The sequence below is a fragment of the Mesoplodon densirostris genome, chromosome 3 (genome assembly GCF_025265405.1).
Source record: "Mesoplodon densirostris isolate mMesDen1 chromosome 3, mMesDen1 primary haplotype, whole genome shotgun sequence".
NCBI lineage: Eukaryota > Metazoa > Chordata > Mammalia > Artiodactyla > Ziphiidae > Mesoplodon > Mesoplodon densirostris.
This window is the reverse complement of record NC_082663.1, coordinates 120,323,511-120,345,425: the sequence shown is the minus strand read 5'-3', so window position 1 is coordinate 120,345,425 and position 21,915 is coordinate 120,323,511.

Genomic DNA, 21,915 nt, shown 5'->3' with positions numbered 1-21,915 from the left:
CCAAATAGCCAAAGCAATCCTGAGAAAGAAAAACGGAGTTGGAGGAATCAGGCTCCCAGACTTCAGACTATAGTACAAAGCTACAGTAATCAAGACAGTATGGTACTGGCACAAAAACAGAAATATAGATCAATGGAACAGGAGAGAAAGCCCAGAGATAAACCCATGCACATATGGTCACCTTATCTTTGATAAAGGAGGCAAGAGTATACAATGGAGGAAAGACAGCCTCTTCAATAAGTGGTGCTGGGGAAACTGGACAGCTACATGAAAAAGAATGAAATTAGGACACTCCCTAAAACCATACACAAAAATAAACTAAAAATGGATTAAAGACCTAAATGTAAGGCCAGACAGGATAAAACTCTTAGAGGAAAACATAGGCAGTACACTCTATGACATAAATCACAGCAAGATCCTTTTTGACCCACCTCCTAGAGAAATGGAAATAAAAACAAAAATAAACAAATGGGACGTAATGAAACTTAAAAGCTTTTGCACAGCAAAGGAAACCATAAACAAGACGAAAAGACAACCCTCAGAATGCAAGAAAATATTTGCAAATGAAGCAACTCACAAAGGATTAATCTCTAGAATTTACAAGCAGCTCATGCAGCTCAGTATCAAAAAAACAAACAACCCAATCCAAAAATGGGCAGAAGACCTAAATGGACATTTCTCCAAAGAAGATATACAGATTGCCAACAAACACATGAAAGAATGCTCAACATCATTAATCATTAGAGAAATGCAAATCAAAACTACAATGAGGTATCATCTCACACCAGTCAGAATTGCCATCATCAAAAAATCTAGAAATAATAAATGCTGGAGAGGGTGTGGAGAAAAGGGAACCCTCTTGCACTGTTGGTGGGAATGTAAATTGATACAGCCACTATGGAGAACACTATAGAGGTTCCTTAAAAACCTAAAAACAGAATAACAATATGACTCAGCAATCCCACTACTGGGCATATACCCTGAGAAATCATAATTCAAAAAGAGTCATGTACCACAATGTTCATTGCAGCTCAATTTACAATAGGCAGCACATGGAAGCAACCTAAGTGTCCAACGACAGATGAATGGATAAAGAAGATGTGGCACATATATACAACAGAATATTAGTCAGCCATAAAAAGAAACGAAATTGAGTTATTTGTAGTGAGGTGGATGTACCTAGAGTCTGTTATACAGAGTGAAGTAAGTCAGAAAGAGAAAAATAAATACCATATGCTAACACATATATATGGAATCTAAAAAAAAAAAAAAGGTTATGAAGAACCTAGGGGCAGGACAGAATAAAGACATAGAGAATGGACTTGAGCACATGGGGAGGGGCAAGGGTAAGGTGAGATGACATGAGAGAGTGCATGGACTTATACATACTACCAAATGTAAAATAGATAGCTAGTGGGAAGCAGCCACATAGCACAGGGAGATCAGCTCGGTGCTTTGTGACCACCTAGAGGGGTGGAATAGGGAGAGTGGAAGGGAGGCGCAAGAGGCAGGAGATATGGGGATATATGTATACGTATAGCTGACTCACTTTGTTATAAATCAGAAACTAACACACCATTATAAAATAATTATACCCCAATAAAGATGTTTTTAAAAAAATCTCAAAGCAATCAATAGACTAAATGACCCAGAAGAACAAATAAGTGATCTGGAAGATAGAATAATGGAAATCACCCAATCAGACAGCAGATGGAAAGACATATAAAAAAGAAAAATGAAAGCAACACTTGAGATATATGGGATAATATGAAGCATGCCAAACTATGCATAATAGGGATTCCAGAAGGAGAACAAAGAGAAAAGGTGATAAAAAACGTATTTGAAGAAATTATGGCTGAAAACTACCAAACCAAAAGAAGGAAACACATATCCATGTACAGGAAGTACAGTCACTCCCAAACAAGATGAACCCAAACAGACCAACACCAAGACATATCGTAATTAAAATGAGAGGGACTTCTGTGGTCATCCAGTGGTTAAGAATCTGCCTTCCAATGCAGGGGACATGGGTTCAATCCCTGGTCAGGGAACTAAGATCCCACATGCCACAGGGCAACTAAGCCTTTGTGCTGCAACTACTGAGACTGTGTGCTCTGGAGCCTGCGTGCCACAACTAGAGAGAAGCCCACATGCCGCAACTAAGATCCCACGCACTGCAACTAAGATCCAACACAGCCAAATTAATTAATTAATTTTAAAAATAAAATAAAGTGGGAAAAAGTTAAAGAGAGGATTCTAAAGGCGGCGGGGGGAACAGACCCAGTTACAAGAGAACCCCCATAAGGCTATCAGCTGATTTCCCTGCAGCAACTTTGCAGGCCGGAAGGGTGTGGCATAATATATTCAATGTCCTGAAAGGGAAAAACCTGCAACCTAGGATACTCTACACAGCAAGATCATCATTTAGAATAGGTGAGAGAAACACTTCTCAGATAAGCAAGAACTGAAGGAATACAGCAACACTAAACCTACCCTGAAAGAGACTTTGAAGGTTGTTCTCTAAATAGAAAAGAAGCTAGAATCTATAGGAAAGGGGAAAAAACACAAAAGGAAAGTTAAGATCACTTATATAAGCCAGTATACAGATTTAAAACATTTTTTAATTATTAAAAGTGATTACAGGGACTTCCCTCGTGGTACGGTGATTAAGACATCACTTTCCAATGTAGAGGGTGCAGGTTCGATCCCTGGTCAGGGAGCTAAGATCCCACATGCCTCAGGGCCAAAAAACCAATACATAAAACAGAAGCAATATTGTAACAAATTCAATAAAGACATTTAAAATGGTCAACATAAAAAAAGCAATTACAACTACAACAAACAGTAAAAGGATAAGCATGAAAATGTGAAATAGGACATCAAAATCACAAAATGTGGGGGAGGGGAGTATAAAAATGTAGATTTGTTAGAATGTGTTTTAACTTGAATGACTTACACTTTAAAGCAAGTAGATATAGTTATGGGTCAAAATACTTGAACTCCAATGGTAACTACAAATCAAAAACATAGAACAGATCCACAAAAACCAAAAAGCATAAAACCAAAAGCCAAAAGCATACTACAGAAGAAAATCAAACCACAAAAGGAAAGAAGAAGAAATGAACAAAGCACTACAAAAACAACTGGAAAACAAGAATTAAAATGGCAATAATTATATAACTTTAATTACTTTAAATGTCAATGGACTAAATGCTCTGATCAAAAGATATACTGTGGCAAACTAAATTAAAAAACAATAACCTATAATATGCTTCCTACAAGAGACTCACTCCACGGTGAAAGACACAAACAGACTGAAAGTGAGGGGATGGCAAAGGACACACATAGATTGAAATGCAGGCCTTCTTCAAAAAATAAGAAAAATCTCAAATAACAACCTAACCTACCACCTAAAAGAATTAGAAAAAGAACAAACAAAATCCAAAGTCAGCAGAAGGAAGGAAATAATAAAGATCAGAGAGGAAATAAATAAAATAGGTATCAAAAAACAATGGAAAAGATCAACAAAACCAAGAGCTGTTTTTCTAAAAAGGTAAAAATTGACAAACCTCTAGCCAGGCTCACCAAGAAGAAAAGAGACCCAAATAAACAAAATAAGAAAGAAAGAAGAGGAGGTTCCTTAAACTAAAAATAGAGCTACCATATGATCCAGCAATCCTACTCCTGAGCATATATCTGGAGAAAACCATAATTCAAAAAGGTACATGCACCCCAATGTTCATTGCAACACTATTTACAATAGCCAGGACATGGAAGCAACCTAAATGTCCATCAACAGAGGAATGGATAAAGAAGATGTGGTACATATATACAATGGAGTATTATTCAGCCATAAAAAAGAATGAAATAATGCCATTTGCAGCCACATGGACGGACCTAGAGACTGTCATACTGAATGAAGTCAGACAGAGAAAGACAAATATAATATGATATCACTTATATGTGGAATCTTAAAAAATGGTACAAGCGAACTTATTTACTAAACAGAAATAGAGTCACAGATATAGAAAACAAACTTATAGTTACTGGGGGAAAGGGGGGAGGGGTAAATTGGGACATTGGGATTGACATATACACACTACTATATATAAAATAGATAACTTATAGCACAGGGAACTCTATTCAATACTCTCTATTGGCCTATATGGAAAAAGAATCTAAAAAAGAATGGATATATGTATAACAGAGTCAATTTGCTGTACACCTGAAACTAACACAACATTGTAAATCAACTATACTCCAATAAAAATTTTTAAAAAAGGAAGTGAAAGAGGAGAACAACTGAAACAACAGAAATACAAAAAAATCAGGAGAATACTATGAACAATTATATGCTGACAATTGGACAACCTAGAAGAAATGGACCAGTTTCTAGAAACATACAACTAGCTAAAACTGAGTTGAGAAGAAACACACCAATCACTAGAAGTGAAATGAAATCTGTATTTTAAAAAACCCAACAACCCAGAAAAACAGAAAAAAACCTCCTGGCAAGGACAAGTCCAGTACTACATGGCTTCACTGGGGAATTCTACCAAACACACAAAGAAGAACTTGTACCTATCTCTCTCAAACTATTCCAAAAAACTGAAGAGGAAACACTCACAAATTCATTCTATGAGGCCACCACCACCCTGATACCAAAACCAGACAAAGTCACTACAAAAAAAGAAAATTACAGGCCAATATCTTTGATGAGTATAGATGCAGAAATCCTCAAAAATATATTAGCAAACTGAATCCAAAAATACATAATCATATACCATGATCAAGTTGGATTCATTCCAGGGTTGCAAAGATGGTTCAACATACACAAATCGGTGTGATACACCACATTAACAAAAGGAAAGACCAAAGCCACGAGATCATCTCAACAGACACAGAAAAAGCATTTGACAAAATTCAACATCCATTCAAGATTTTAAAATCTCACCAAAGTGAGTGTAGAGGGAACATATCACAACAAAATAAAAGGCATTTACAACAAAAACTATTAAGACTAATAAATGAATTCAGCAAGGTAGCAGGATACAAGATTAACATACAGAAATCTGTTGCATTTCTTTACACTAACAATGAAATATCAGAAAGAGGAAGTAAAAAAAAAATCCTGTTTAAAATCGAGTCCAAAAAACCAAAATACCTAGGAATAAACCTGACCAAGGAGGTGAAAGACCTATACACTGAGGATGATAAAACACTGATAAAGGAAACTGAATATGATTCCAAGAAATGCAAAGATATACCATGCTCTCAGATTGGAAGAATTAATATTGTTCAAATGGCCATACCCCCCAAAGCGATCTACACACTTAATACGATCCCTATCAAATTACCAATGCCATTTTTCACAGAACTAGAACAAATAATCCTAAAATTTATATGGAACCACAAAAGACCCAAATTGCCAAAGCAATCCTGAGGGAAAAGAACAAAGCAGGAGGTATAACCCTTCCAGACTCCAGACTATACTACAAAGATACAGTAATCAAAACAATGTGGTATTGGCACAAAAAGAAACATATAGATCAATGGCACAGACTGGAGAGCCCAGAAATAAATCCACATGGCTACAGTGAAACTATGACAAAGGAGGCAAGGATATACAATGGAGAAGAGACAGTCTCTTCAAAAAGTAGTGTTAGGAAAGCTAGACATCTGCACGTTCAATGAAATTATGAACATACCCTCACACCACACATGAAAATAAACTAAAAATGGCTCAAAGACTTAAATATATGACATAACACCATAAAATTCCTAGAAGAGAACATAGGTAAATCATTCTCTGACAAATTGTAGCAATATTTTCTTAGATCAATCTCCCAAGGCAAAAGAAGTAAAAGCAAAAACAAACACATGGGACCTAATCAAACTTCTAAGCTTTTGCACAGCAAAGGAAGTCATCAACAAAACAAAAAGACAACCTATGGAATGGAAGAAAATGTTTGCCAATGATACAACCGAAAGGAGCTTAATTTCTAAAATATACAAACAGCTCATACAACTCAATATCAAAAAAAAAACCCAATCAAAAAATGGGCAGAAGACCTAAATAGACAATTTTCCAAAGAAGACATACAGATGGCCAACAGACACATGAAGAGATGCTCAACATCACTAATTATTAAAGAAATTGAAGTCAAAACCACAATGAGATATAACCTCAAACCAGTCAGAATGGTTACCATCAAAAAGTCTGGAGAGGATGTGGAGCAAAGGGAACCCCCCCCCACGCACTGTTGGTGGGAACATAAATTGGTGCAGCCATTATGGAAAACAGTATGGAGGTTCCTCAAAAGCTAAAAATAGAGTTACCATATGAAACAGCAATCCCACTCCTAGGTATATATCCAGACAAAACTATAATTCAAAGAGATTCATACACCCCTATGTTCATACACCTCTATGTTTATAGCAGCACTATTCACAATAGCCAAGACATGGAAACAACCTAAATGTCTATCGACAGATGAATGGATCAAGAAGGAGTGGTACATATATACAATGGAGTAGTACTCAGCCATAAAAAAGAATGAAATAATGCCATTTGCAGCAACATGGATGGACCTAGAGATTATCATGCTAAGTGCAGAAAGTCAGAAAGAGAAAGACAAATACCATATGATATCACTTATATGTGGAATCTCAAATATGACACAAATGAACTTATCTACAAAACAGAATCCATCTCCCAGACATAGAGAACAGACCTGTGGTTGCCCAAGGGGAGAGGAACTTGGGGAGGGATGGAGTGAGAGAAGGGATGGATTGGGAGTTTGGGATTAGCAGATGCAAACTATTATATACAGAATGGATAAACAAGAAGGTCCTGCTGTATAGCACAGGGAATTATATTCAATATCCTATGATAAACTTACAGAAAAGAATATGAAAAAGAATTTATATATATGTAAGACTGAATCACTGTGCTATACAGAAGAAATTAACTCGACATTGTAAATCAACTCTTCAGTAAAATAAATTTTTTAAAAAACAGTGTGGTATCAGCACAAAAACAGACATATACATCAATGGAACAGAATAAAGAGCCCAGAAATAAATCCATACACCTACGGTCAATTAATCTTCGACAAAGGAGGCAAGAATATACAATGGAGAAAAGACAGTCTCTTCAACAAGTGGTACTGGGAAAACTGTACAGCCACATGTAAATCAATGAAGTTAGAAACTCCCTCCCACCATACACAAAAATAAACTCAAAATGGCTCAAAGACTTAAATATAAGACATGACACCATAAAACTAGAAGAGAACACAGGCAAAACATTCTCTGACATAAATTGTAGCAATATTTTCTTAGATCATCCTCCCAAGGCAAAAAAAGTAAAAGCAAAAAACAAATGGGACCTAATCAAACTAAACAAAAGCTTTTAACAAACTTCAAAGCTTTGTACAGCAAAGGAAAAGGTCAACAAAATGAAGACAACTTATGAAATGGAATAAAATATTTGCAAATGATACAGCTGGCAAGTGGTTAATATTCAAATTATACAAACAGCTCATAAAACTCAATATTGAAAAAACAAAACAATCCAATCAAAAAAATGAGCAGCAGACCTAAATAGACAATTTTCCAGAGAAGACATACAGATGGCCAACAGACACATAAAAAGATGCTCAGCATCGCTAATTATTAGAGAAATGCAAATCAAAGCAATAACGAGGTATAACCTCAAACTGGTCAGAATGACTATCATCAAAAAGTCTACAAATAATAAATACTGGAGAGGGTGGGAGCAAAGGGACCCCCTACACTGTTAGTGGGAATGTAAACTGGTGCAGCCACTGGAAAACTGTATGGAGGTTCCTTAAAAACCTAAAAATAGACCTACCATATGATCCAGCAATTATACTCCTGGGTTTATATCCTGAAAAGTAAAGAACTCTAATTCAAAAAGATACATGCACCCCAATATTCATAACAGCACTATTTACTATAGCCAAGACATGGAAACAATCCATGTGCCTATCAACAGACGATTGGCTTAAGAAGAGGTTTTATATATATGTATATTATTTACATACACACACAAAACAGAGTATTATTGAGCCATAAAAAATTATGAATATTGCCATTTGCAGCAACATCAATGGACCTAGAGAATATTATACTAAGTGAAGTCAGACAAAGACAAATACTATATCATATCACCTATATGCAGAATCTAAAAAATAATATAAATAAACCTGTATACACAACAGAAACAGACTCACAGACATAGAAAAAAAACTCATGGTTATTAAAGGAGCAGATTAGGAGTAGGGATTAACAGATATAAACTACTATACATAAAATAGATAAGCAATAAGGATTTCCTGTATAGACAGGGAATTATGTTTAATATCTCATAATGACCTATAATAGAATATAATCAGAGAAAATTACTGATCACTGTGCTGTACACCTGAAACTAACACAATATTATAAGTCAACTATACTTCAATTTAAGAAGGCAAATAGGAAATAAAGACACTTTTAGACCGCCAAAATCTGACCAACAGACCACACATTAAAGCAATTCTAAAGGTTATACTTTAGGCAAAAGTAACCTCATCTCATACGAGAGACATGAGATGCAATAAGGGTTAAAGAAACCAGAAAAAAGAAAATAATGAATAAATCTAACATTATAATATCAACAACAATAATAATGTTTTGAGGTTTTTAAAGAAGAATGAAGATAAAGATAAAATTAAGACACTAAAATTATAGATATAAATGGTTATGAAGGTCAGTAAGTTTTAAGTGTCTAATATCCTCTTTACTTCAGGAGGGGAAAATACTGATTTTAAACATTTGTAAGTTAGATATACATGTTGTAATTACTAGACTAACCACTAAAATAATAGAAACAGATATTACCTACCCCAAACTAGGAAAATTTAAATGAGAAATAATAATCGCCCCCCCTCAAAAAAGGCAAGAAGATAAAAAACAGATGGAAAAGGTAGCACAAATTATGATAGAGATTTAAACCCAAATAAGTAATTGAATACAAATATGTAATTCTAAGAAATATAAATGAACTAAATGCTTCAGGTAGACCCAAATATTGTAAGGTAAAACAAAAACTGGATTATTTAAAGTGTTTAAATCAGATCACACTGATACTAGAAGAGACACTTTTCTCCCCATCTACTCAGCAGAAGTGGGGGCATCATGGAGCAGATCAGATCAGTAAGAGGAAATAAAGAAGCATTTGCTTAACACATAGTGTATGTAAATTAGAAACCCTGTCACACCATTACATAATTTTTCCTTTATATTATAGTCATAATTCTCAAATAAATAATCAACGAAGCTGTGTCTGACGTTCATTCTTATAGCTGTCATTAGCCACATTCCATGCACAACTACATAAAATACTCATTATTTGCATACAGATGAACCTGAATTACTGTGAATATGTGTTATTACATTGCCTTCTGAATCACTTCAGAGAAGTTTAATCACGGTTTGTATAGTTTTAGTGGTATATTGTTCTAGTTCTTTGAATAGTACTTGCCACCAATAACCTTTGATTAACCAATTTTTCCTTTCTAGGCATGCTGGATTTGATTTCACAACACATAAAAAATCATTTGTCTACTTTATTAACCACAGAACTCTTCAGTAGAAATTTATTAACAATTACTTTATCAACATAGAAGTCTTCAACTGAAGATTTGAGAGTATCTTCCCAAAGTCTCGAAAAATAGAAATTTCTAAATTAAGATGCATTTAGGAGGAGTGGACTTAGTTATTATACCCCATGGCAATAGAGGAGAGAGATTGCTAATAAAAATAACATCTCTACCTTTCAGACAGCTCTCTGGCACCAAATATAGTAAAAGCCAAACGGCAACAAAAATTCTGCCTTCATAGAGTTTATGTTCTTGGGGTGGGATTGGGAGGAGGGGGAAACTAATATATTAGTTAGATGGCAAATAGCTCTATAGAGAAATATAAAATAGGGAAGGAGGTTAGGGAGTGCAGTAGAAGGGGAGGCTACAAAGAAAATGTAGCATCTGAATAAAAACTAGAACAAGGTGAAGGGGCAAGACATGTGGCTGTCTGAGAAACATATTGCAGATCAGGCGAACAGTAAATGCATAGACCCTCTAAAAGCAGCATGTCAGGCATATACAGGGGACAAAGAGACCAGAGTAGCTGGATCAATGTGAGTTAAGAGGTAGAATAACAGGAGAAAAGTTATAAAGGAGTAGCTTGTGTTGAACCTTGTAGGTGATTATTAGACCTTTGGCTTTTACTTGGGAGAGATAGAAAAGCTCTAAAGGAATGATCAGTATTGACCATCACTAGGGCAACTGTGCTGAGAACAGACTGAAGAGGGCAAAGGAAAAGCATGGAGACCACTTAGGAGACTACTGTAAAAACTTGCAAAAGGTTATGATATCCTGGACCAGGGTGGTAACAGTGGTAGTGATTATGAGATAGGCTGGGACCTGGGGCCTTTACTGCAGTGCTTGCCCCTGGACAAATGTTTCCTCAAGCAACAGAATACAAAGAAACTATAAGGGACTAAAAATAACTGCATGCATGCCCAGCTGTGGCAAATTATGAACAAGATACAAAAAGACCAAAACTCAATTGCCATTTCTGAGGTAGGGGGAGCAAAAGCAGGGTACTGCACATGATCCCTGCACACGGCACCACCCAGGGGTTAGACAGACCACCTAAACTGCCCCTCTGGCCCGACCCACCAATTCGCACGTACCCTCACCCCAATTAAGGGACCAACTCGCCAACCCTCAGGGAGCAAGTAAGGGAAACTGTTACTTGTTTTCGCTCCCTCGTGCTATAGTACAAGTCCCAGTAAAGCCTTGACTGAGTTTCTTGTCCTCAATTCTTTTCATTCTTTTTTCTTTATTCTGCTCTCTGGCAGTTATTTCTACCATTTTATCTTCCAGATCACTTATCTGTCCTTCTGCCTCAGTTATTCTGCTATTGATTCCTTCTAGAGTAATTTTAATTTCAGTAACTGTATTGTTCATCACTGTTTGTTTGCTCTTTGGTTCTTCTAGATTCTTGTTAAATGTTTCTTGTATTTTCTCCATTCTGTTTCCGAGATTTTGGATCATCTTTACTATCATTACTCTGAATTCTTTTTCAGGTAGGTTGCCTATTTCATCTTCAATTATTTGGTCTTGTAGGTCTTAACCTTGCTCCTTCGTCTGTAACATATTTTTTTGTCATTTCATTTTTTTTCTCTTTTTTGATGGGTGGTGCTGTATTCCTGTCTTATTAGTTGTTTGGCCTGAGATGTCCACCACTAGAGTTTGCAGGCAGTTAGATAGAGCCAGGTCTTGGTGCTGAGATGAGGACCTCCGGGAGGCCTCACTCCGATTAATATTCCCTGGGGTCTGAGGTTCTCTGTTAGTCCAGCAGTTTGGACTTGGAGCTCCCACCACAGGAGCTCAGGCCCAGCCTCTGGCCTGAGAACCAAGATCTTGCAAGCTTCATGGCGTGTTTAAAAAAAAAAAAAAAAAAAAAAGGAAAAAAAAAGAGCAGTACAATATCAAAGATTAAAAAACAAAATAAAATTAGAAAGATAAAAAATATATTAGGAAAAATAAAACTATAATTGAAACAACTGCAACAAGGTAAAATAGAACCACAACAGTGGGGCTGGCCTGCCTGCTGTGCGGCCACCCACTAGCCTTCCTGGTGCGGCTGTACGCCCTGCTGCCGGGCTGCGCCAACGCCTTCCACCGCGGTCTCTTCCTTTTCTGCTGCCAAACGCCACCATGCTGCACCTGCCTACGCGTTTTTAGAAATCAGTTGCCCAGGAGAAATGACTTCTACACCTATGAGCCACCTTCTGAGGATCCTCTGCCAGAGATAGGAGAATCCGTGTGCCTCCAGCTCAAGCCTTGTGCTCATCTCTGCAGAGTTTGTGGCTGTTTAGGCCCCAAAACATGCTCCAGATGTCACAAGGCACATTACTGCAGTAAGGAGCATCAGACTCTGCACTGGCGATTGGGACATAAGCAGGATTGTACACAAGCAGATTCTCAGATATGGCAGAGGGATTGCCCCCATCTGGATCTCTGGTGAAAATATCCCTCAAGAAAAGGATATTCCAGATTGCCCCTGTGGTGCCAAGAGAATATCTGAATTCCAGAGTGTGGAGATGGAGAGACCAGGATCCCCAGGAAGGTCATGCCTCATCTGCTCAGCTACCTGAAGGCCAACAGACTAGGCAGCAGTGTCTCCTGGGGCATCCTGGCCATATTCACCTGTGCTGAAAGCTGTGGCCTGGGCACGGCTACACAGAGGAATTTGTTTGGAAGCAAGTTATAACAGATGCCGGCTAAAGACAACGGTGTAAAGCCTTAAAATATTCATCATCTCTTAGACCTTGCAATTCCATTTCTAGGACTTTATCCTAAGGAAATAATTATACCAGAGATACACAAAGATGTTGTTTTAGGTGTTGTTTACATTGTCTAAATATTAAACCAAAATGTCCAGTGGCAGGGAATTAAGTAAATTCTGGTGTATCTGTCCAGCAGGAGGCTACGCAGTCTTAATGATACAGACCTATATGTACATCAAGTAAGATAAAGATGCCAAGATACCATTATAGATGGTATTCATAGTATGATATTTTTGCAAAATATTTATACATGTCTATATACCAAAAAAATCTGGAATGATATGCACTATATGTGAACTGGTTAACTGAACAGTGGGACTAAGTGACATGATCTTTTTACTGATATGTATATTTCTTTCTATAATAAAAATGGGTTATGTGCCTAAAAAAATAAAATAAAACCACAACAGAAAAAAGAAAAAAAAAGGGGGGGAGGGGGAAACAAGCCAAAAGGAGAGAATAACAGAGTATAAGGAATAAAATAAAATTAGAAAAATAAAAGATTAGGAAAAATAAAAATACAAAAGAATCAACAACAATGAATCAACAAGGTAAAACAGAACCCCAATCTAAAAGAGGAAAAAAGACACAAAAAAGCCTTGGCTATGGGGGGTGGAGTTTATGTGGGAGTGGAACTTAGGCAGCGGCGGGGGTTTAGGGTGGGACAGGACCTACGTGGGTGAGGGGGTGATGTTTGAGCATGGGGCCGGGCCTATGCGGGGTGATGTTCAAGTGTGGGGCGGGGCCTCTGCTTAGGACCTGCGCACAGAAGGGGAGAGGCAGCACGTGGAAAGGAGGGCCTCTGGAGTATGGGGTTCCAGAGTTTGAAGATAGGGCCCTGAGTGAGGGTGTGTGGGTGGAGTTTAGGCCCAGCTCATTGGAGGGGGTCTCCGAGTGCAGAGGTAGGGCCCTGGGTGAGGGTGTAGGGGCGGGACTTGGGCTCTGTGTGGCAGGAGGGAGGCTCCGAGGGCAGAGGATTAGACCCAGGAGCCCAACAGGCTCCCCAGTGCCTAAGCGGACAGGGAAAACACTGGCCCTGTTCCCTTCCATTCCTTCGCGCCCCTCCCCCACCGTCTCCCCCAGGGTCTCCCCCATCGCCGCTGGACCCCTAACCCTGGGTGGGTCCCGCTGGGTGTAGGAACTCCTCCCCTCCCCCAGCCACCCCTCAGGGGTGCTGGTCCGGTGGTCCGGCCTTTACTTTTGCTCCCCCTTCCCTCCCTTCCACTCCCTCAGGACCCACGTGGCTGGAGGGGGCCTCGGTGAGCAGAGGATCAGGCCCGGGATCTCAGCAGGTTCCTGGGGGCCCAAGTGCGCAGGGGAAACCTGGCCACGCTCCCTTTTGATCCTCTGCCCTCCCAATGGTCCCCAATTTCCCCCTTCGGGCGTGGGATCCCTTCCCCTCCCCCAGCTGCCCCTCAGGGGCGCCGGTCCTGTCCTGCCTCCACTTCTCCTCCTTCACTCTTCCCACGCCCCACGTCCTACCTTGTCGCTGGGGGTTCCTCCCGTCCCCTTAGGTGTCTGAAGTCCCCCACCACTGCCTGGTAGGTGCCCTAGTTGTGAGGAGACGCGAATTCCGTGTCCTCCTAGTATGCCATCTTGACTCCGCCCCTGATCTCTTTCTTTAAGCACAGGGTCACATAGAGACCCCTTGTGACCCTTGCCAATGCAGGTTTGGAGGCCAGGGACAAGGGGCAGTGCCATCTGGCATGAGAGTTTCTTTCTGCTGCCTTGGATATTATTCATAGCAGGAGGAATCAAGGTTCTGGCTTTCTACCCTTTTTTGAAGACAAATCCATTCCTGAAGCCTTTGCTTTTCAGGAGATCAGAGCATTGTGATGACAATTGTGCTGCTAATGCTGCCAATTCTTCTCACATAGGACAATGGCCTGTGAGAACCAAAGGGCAATGAAAATGTCTAAAAAGTAGCACTAAGCTGACGGGTATTCATGTTTCCATATGGCAAGGATGGGTAATCTTGAAAAATGGGAAGTTCAGTTAGAGCCTCCCAGAAGTCTTTTTTTTAATTTTAAAAGTTGGCTACTTTCTATCACCAAGATCAGAAACACAATGGCCTAATCAGTAACTGTGGGCATTTTGAAACATCGTAATATTTAAGAGGAAATTAAAAGTAAGTCTTGCTTGCTATCAATGTTAAAAATCACAAATATACACACCATACTGAGTCACTGTAATATTCTCTAGACTTAGTTCACTGAATCTCTGCAGATTCAATTTGGCATCAAATAACAGCCTATTCTTCTCTGCCACAGTGGTTCTTGGGAGCTGATGAGGGAGACAGATAGCACCTTAGCTACAGAGACAAAGATTTCAGGTGACTATTTGTTTTGGAAAAGTCTGGAAATGTGAAAGTCTGATCTGTTTTTCTGAGCAATACTAAGCAAAATTGGATAATTTCACTGTGACATCTTTTCTTAAGTTAACTCAAGTAGGAGTTAGGATTCTGGAGTTTGCCTCTGGTTACGTCCCTAACACTTAACATGTTACAAACTTACTCTTACTTATAGTTTCTCCATTTGCAAATGAAAAATAAAACTGCCTCAGAGTGTCAGAGGGGATTTCTGAGCCATCGTTGACTTGAGACCAGGGTGTTTCAACCTGCAATTTGGAGAGAATGTTCACACCTTCAGTTCCAGACTTTAGCTAATAGGCAAGAGATGCGAACTGCTCTTCTCAGGAGAGACCTCACATAAGCAAAGAGGAGAGCCAGAGGCAGATGCCAAATTTAAAGTGGGACCCTGTGAGTAACTGTCTATAAAATGAATTAGGTATTTAGAAAGACATAACGCCCAAGGGGGATGGCCAATCTTTGTAAGTAGCATGCAAAGGTGGTGATGGGAATTTAGTTCACCTGATGCCATTTCACCTAAAGTCAAATCTCCTGATGCCCCTCCTGCCAGTGCAGGGGATACAGGTTGTAGCCCTGGTCTGGGAAGATCCCACATGCTGTGGAGCAACTAAGCCCGTGCGCCACAACTACTGATCCTGCGCGCCTAGGGTCAGTGCTCCGCAACGAGAGAAGCCACCACGACAAGAAGCCCGCGCACTGCAAAGAGTAGCCCCCACTCGCCACAACTAGAGAAAGCCCGCGCAGGAACAAAGACCTAACACAGTCAAATATAAAAAAATAAATAAATTTTTAAAAATCTCCTGATGCCAATTTGCCTAATTAATTCATATAAAATTAGCATTCTCTAGAGAAGTGTATCTTAATCCTAGCTGTGAATTAGGTGGTTCTGACCTGGGAAATTTTTTAAAATATTAATGTAACAGACATTTCAGATAGGCATTCAGACAGGGTCCAGTATTCTACATAGCAAATTACACTAAATCATGTCATATTAATAACCAAAAGAAAAAAATTGCTTGACAAAATTGAATAAGTAATGTATTCCCATGGCACAGTATTTTAAAACTACAAAATTATATAAAATAAAGACAGGTCTCTCTCTTTCACAGTTACCAAACCACCAAGTTCTCTTCAGAGATATCCCACTGATGTCAAGTCCTTATGTCTCTGCCCAGGGATGTTCTATACATACACCAGCATGCACGTACATGCACACACATATCTATTACAAATGGTAGCTTATATTTACTGATCTACACCAGTTTGTTTTTTTAAAGAATTACTGTTGTTTTTAAAAATTAATTAATTAATTAATTAATTTTTGGCTGCATTAGGTTTTCATTGCTGCACCCGGGCTTGCTTTAGTTGGCGTCAAGCGGGGGCTACTCTTCGTTGCGCCATGCGGGCTTCTCATTGCGGTGGCTTCTCTTGTTGCGGAGCAGGGCTCTAGGCACGTGGGCTTCAGTAGTTGTGGCCTGCGGGCTCTAGAGAACAGGCTCAGTAGTTGTGGCACACGGGTTTAGTTGCTCCACAGCATGTGGGAACTTCCCAGACCAAGGCTCGAACCCGTGTACCCTGCATTGGCAGGCGGATTCTTAAACCACTGTACCACCAGGGAAGCCCTTTACACCAGTTTTTAAAGATCTTTCCGTATATAGGTAACTCATTTACTGCCTGCATACTATTCCATTGTATAGATACATTGGCATTTATTTAAGCAAGCCCATATTTGGGGGAATTTAGTGTTTGTTTGTTTGTTTTAAATTCCTGGCAGGTATACAATGCTGCAGTGCATATTCTTTTGCAGCCATCATTTCACCCATGCTTATATATTAGTATGTATCTTTTTTTTTTTTTTTTTTACGGTATGCGGGCCTCTCACTGTTGTGGTCTCTCCCGTTGCGGAGCACAGGCTCCGGACGCACAGGCTCAGCGGCCATGGCTCACGGGCCCAGCCGCTCCGCGGCATGTGGGATCTTCCTGGACTAGGGCACGAACCCACGTCCCCTGCATCGGCAGGCAGACTCTCAACCACTGCGCCACCAGGGAAGCCCATTAGTATGTATCTTTAAAATAAATTCCTAAAGTGGAATTGTTAGATCAATATTTTTTTTAAATTTTTTTAAAATAAATTTATTTATTTTTGGCTGTGTTGGGTCTTCACTGCTGTGCGCAGGCCCTCTCCAGTTGCGGTGAGCAGGGGCCACTCTCTGTTGCGGTGCGTGGGCCTCCCATTGTGGTGGCTTCTTGTGTTGCTGAGCACAGGCTCTAGGTGCGTGGGCTTCTGTAGTTGCATCACACGGGCTCCAGAGCACAGGCTCAGCAGTTGTGGCGCACAGGCCCAGATGCTCTGCGGCATATGGGATCTTCCCGGACCAGGGTTCAAACCCGTGTCCCCTGCATCAGCAGGCAGACTCTCAACCACTTCACCACCAGGGAAGCCCCTATCAGTATTTTTTAAGTTGTAGTAAATACTGTCAAATTACTTTCTGCAAAAATTGTAGTAAATACTGTCGAATTACTTTTACCAACTTATATCCCCTTAGCAACATGTCTGAGCTCAAATTACTTTCAAAAGCAAACCCTCAGACAGGGTTGTGATAGGTAACTAGTTTGGGAGATTTGTGGGCTGCACCCCGAATGCCTGCAAGCCTTGTACTTGCCCAGCCACAAAACCAAAGAAAATGCCTGGAGGCAGTGACAGAGACATCAACAACTTGTTGGATCGGGAAACTTACAAGTCAGAAGCAAAGTCCTGGAGCAACACTCCACCGTGTACAGCAGAAGGGCAGGCAGGACATGGCAACAAAGATGGCTGCTGGGGAGAAAGAAAGAGGTTACCATTTATAGGGGGAATTGAAGTCAGGTTGGCTCATCAGTTACCAGGGAAACCAGCTGAGGAGCCCACCCCTTACAGCCCCTCAGGTTAACAATCATTATGATCATTATCCTGGTCTAAGGATTAGAACAATCACCAGCTGAGGCAGGGGACAAACACATGGGACAAACACTGATTAAGTTCTATGATTAAGAGGGAAGGTCAGTCATGTGAGTAGGGTACAGGTGAAGCAAGGAATGGTCGAGCAGGGGATGTGCAGAGAGCAAGAGAACCGCCATCTTGAGTGGCCTGATCATACAGAGGTGATCTAAAGGAGAAGTGAAGGACCAAGAAAAGTGAAATGGAGAAGAGCCAATGCAAGGATGCATCATCGAGATCACCACTGTAGGGAAGTGGGGTTCCAGCCAGCCAGGAACTTCAGAGGAGGCTGTAAGATGCCTCTTGTAATTGTTCACACAAGGGTCAACAGGGAAAAACATTTGTCCGTCAGTCCTCATCTAACCTCATTGAAGGTTAGCCCAGAGGTATTAAGTCCCATACTTCTAGAATAAACCTGTACCTTCAACCACAAGTGACCCATGAATGAGATATCAGAAAAGCTCTAGGAGAGAAAGCAAAAAGGCTTGGATGCATGCTTGAGGGAAGACACTGTCAGCCAGAATAAGTCTAAGCCCACAGAGGATTTTTTTCTTTTTTTTTTCTGCAGCAACAGCTGGAATCAGAGGTGAAGTTTAGAGGCTGTGAGGTGAGGCACAAGAAGCATCTGATACGTGGCATAGGACTTGCACCCTTATCAACAATGTGTCATTAAATTTCTTAACCATTTCTAATCAATAGGTGGAAAAAATGATATCTCACTGGAGTTCTGTTTTAACTTTGTTGAACCATGTTCAAAACATCTGTATTTTCATTTTCTGTGATATGTCCTTTGCACATTTTCTATTGGTTTTGAGGGCTTTTACCTATTAATGTGTAGGAGTTATATGTATAGAAATTAGCCCTTTTCTATGACATTAATGAAAAGATATTTTATCTTCTGATTTTGTTCAGTGGTTTTCACAGTGCATTTTTTAAAATTGTCTATACAAAATATTTTTCTTTCTGTCTTCTTAGTATTCTGTCATACTTATAAAATCTTTCCCCATCCTGAGATTTTTAAAAAATCATCCATTTTGTGGCAGAGGCTACAGCCCCCAAATTCTCTTCTCTTTAAACAGAGAACCCTGTTTTTAAGTGGTCACATCCTTGCATCTAGTTTTGACCACGTGATTGATTGATTTGCCAGCGAGATGTAAACAGAAATGTTAGGTGGGGCTTCTGGGAAACCTTCTGAAAAGACTTCCTGCCTCCTTCTTGTTCTTGAAATGGCTGGAGATCTAGCAGCCATATTGAATTATGTGGGAGACCTTGATAATGAGGAAACAGAATCTCATGGCAGAGCAGAAGATATGACCCTAGGTCCCTAATGACATAATAAAGCTACCCTATTAACTTTGACTATCTCCAGACTTCTTTTTATGAAAGAGATATACTTTCCATCACTTTTGAGTCTTTTATATTAACCTAAACCTAACTGATGCATCATGTTTGCTTTTAACATATTATTTCTGTCTCTCCACCTTGAATTTATTTTGGTGTACATAATTTTATAAAGTCATAAAAGTAGCACATGCCAATTTAAAAAGACACAAAGAAACAGAATCAGAAAGGGGTATCAGTCTTCATCTTACTACTTAAAAATAAACATTGTTCACATTTTTGCTGTATTTCCTTCTAGGCTTTTTTCTTTGTAAATTACATAGCAAAGTCCTCAGCTCATTGTACAAGCTAAAAAATATTAGTTGAATGAAGTGTATACATTCTTTTACATCTTGATTTTTGCCTTTTAGTAGCAATTTTGTTAGTGGATACAACATTGGTTCACTAGCCATTATTTTATCATTATTTTAAAACCATAATGAAGATCTTAGTGCATAAAGCTTTGTCTAAATGTAATTTCCAGAAATGGATAAAAGGCTTTGAACATCTTTAAAGCTTTGGGTACACAGTGATAGTGTTGAATTTTGACAGGCCCCAGTAAGTAGTACTCCTCTTTGTGGCCAATATCTAAAGCAATGGAGATATAAAACAAGGAACAAGACATAATGGAGATGAAAATATCCCCTTTATCACTGTTAAATCTGATATTAGGAAATATGCTTTTATCTTCAGGAAAATTTGCTTCTTAGTCTGATCTCTAGAATTAAACACAGGTGGTAGCCTCTCTCTCAAACCAGTAGGACTAGAGTAGAACATAGGCTCAGGGGGAGGAGTTTGATCCACGAGGGAAAAAAAAGGAAGAAGAATGGCCTCTGCATGCCAGTTTATCCTTTCAAACTCTCTTATCAGGTAAGTCTTTTCCCTTAAGGAGTGAGGGATTGGGTAAAGGCTGCAAGGACCAAGTCATTAGAGCTCCCCCAGAATGGAGGAAGGAGTGGAGAAAAAGTGTCATCTCACATCTTCGTGAGGATCGGAAATTACGGATTTTTTTAAATTTAATAATTTAATAGATGACAAATGGTAACTAATAGTTTGTTTTTACCTTCGATTATTAATGAGATTGAACAGTTGAACATTTTCCAAAGTATTTTAAAATTCTCTGGTCTGTTCACATCTCTTGGAGCCTGAGCATTTTTCTTATTAATTTGTATAATTTCTTTATACAATAGAAATTATCATTTATTTTCTGTTAATATTTTTGGCAGTCCATTTGCCTTAACTTAGGGATATAAGATAAATTCATATAGTCAAATCTATTTTTATGCTTTAATTTATTGCCTTTAATGGACATCAGCTTTTGTTTTAGTCTAGTTCTTCTATAGTTTCAGTTATATTTAACTCCTTAATCCAAATGGCATTTGTTTTGTTGTATAGTGTTGGTGAAAACCCTTTTGCCTGCCTTCAACACATCTCCTTTTAGCCCTCTGCTTTCTCACTCCATAGGCAAGCAATGAGGGAAAGAAGTGAAAAAGTACAAAATTATGTGATTGTTCTATTAATTAGAAGGGAATAATTGTCTCTGCAAGTGGCCAACTCTCTCTGGACACTTTCCCCTTCTGGCTACTAGTCTGAAATGTGCAGTTTTCTTGAAATTTAAAGTGACTTTGAAAGTTATCCACTAGAACCCTTGAAATGTAAGGGGGGAATGTCAACTTTACTTGTAAGGCATGCAAATATGAGAAAAGACTATGTCCCATATGAAATTGGAAAAATTGAATTGGAAAAATTACATTTTAATCCAATTAAACATTAGGTAGATTCCCTTTCTGTAAATTGACTTTTTGTAGTTTGTTGACTTTCTGAGTTGTCACTGAGAGGTTCAATCATAGCCTGACTCACTGCAGATGAGATAAGGGTTTAATTGAGGTGGTAAGGGAAGGAGGGAGAAGAGGAGAGGAAAGGTATGGGGGAGAGGAAAAAATGGTGAGAAGGAGCAGAAAAGAATCACGGGGGAAGGGAAAGGAATGAATTAGAGAGATGGGAGGAGGGAGAAAGAGAAGGAAGAAAAAAAATTGATTCTCAGTCATTCAAAATGGGCTCAGGTGCCATACTGTCAACCTGTAAAAAATGCTTCACACTTATTAAATGCTTCCTCTGTGCCTGACCTTTTTCTAATATATTTACACACATTATTTCTTTTAACTCTGTTATCTCTCCAGATGTATGATTAGACCTAAGTGTCTAAATTTGCTTTTGTTGGTATTGTTAAATCTAATGTAGCCATAGCATAAGCTGCTCTATCTTGAGCAGCACAGATTTTTAAATTTACATGCATTTTTCTTTCCTACTGACCCTGGCATGTCTTTGAGTTATCGATAATGTCTAGCTAACTAGGAGAGAATTAATCTTGCTTGCTTAAGAATTCTAGGGACTGACCTTAATGAGGTGGGAGCAGACCAGCCTTGGAGTAGAAGATTAATTGGGCATAAAACCATCAAGATGCCGTTGACCAGAACACCCCAAGCCCAGTTCTATTGCTACAGTTCTGCACATAGACCCCTGCCTGTACACCCCTGAAACTCCCCTTTAAAACCTTTGTCCTCAAACCGGCAACTTGGAGATGATCTTAGGACATTAGTCCACATCTTCCCAGGTTGCTGGCCTCCTGAATAAAACAACTTTTCTGTTTCCACTAACACTTGTCTATCAAGTATTGGCTTTTCCAGCGACAAGCAGCCAAACTTGGGTTGGGTACCAGCTTTGTCCGGTTACATTAAGACCCACACAGAACAGGCTCCAAGTCTG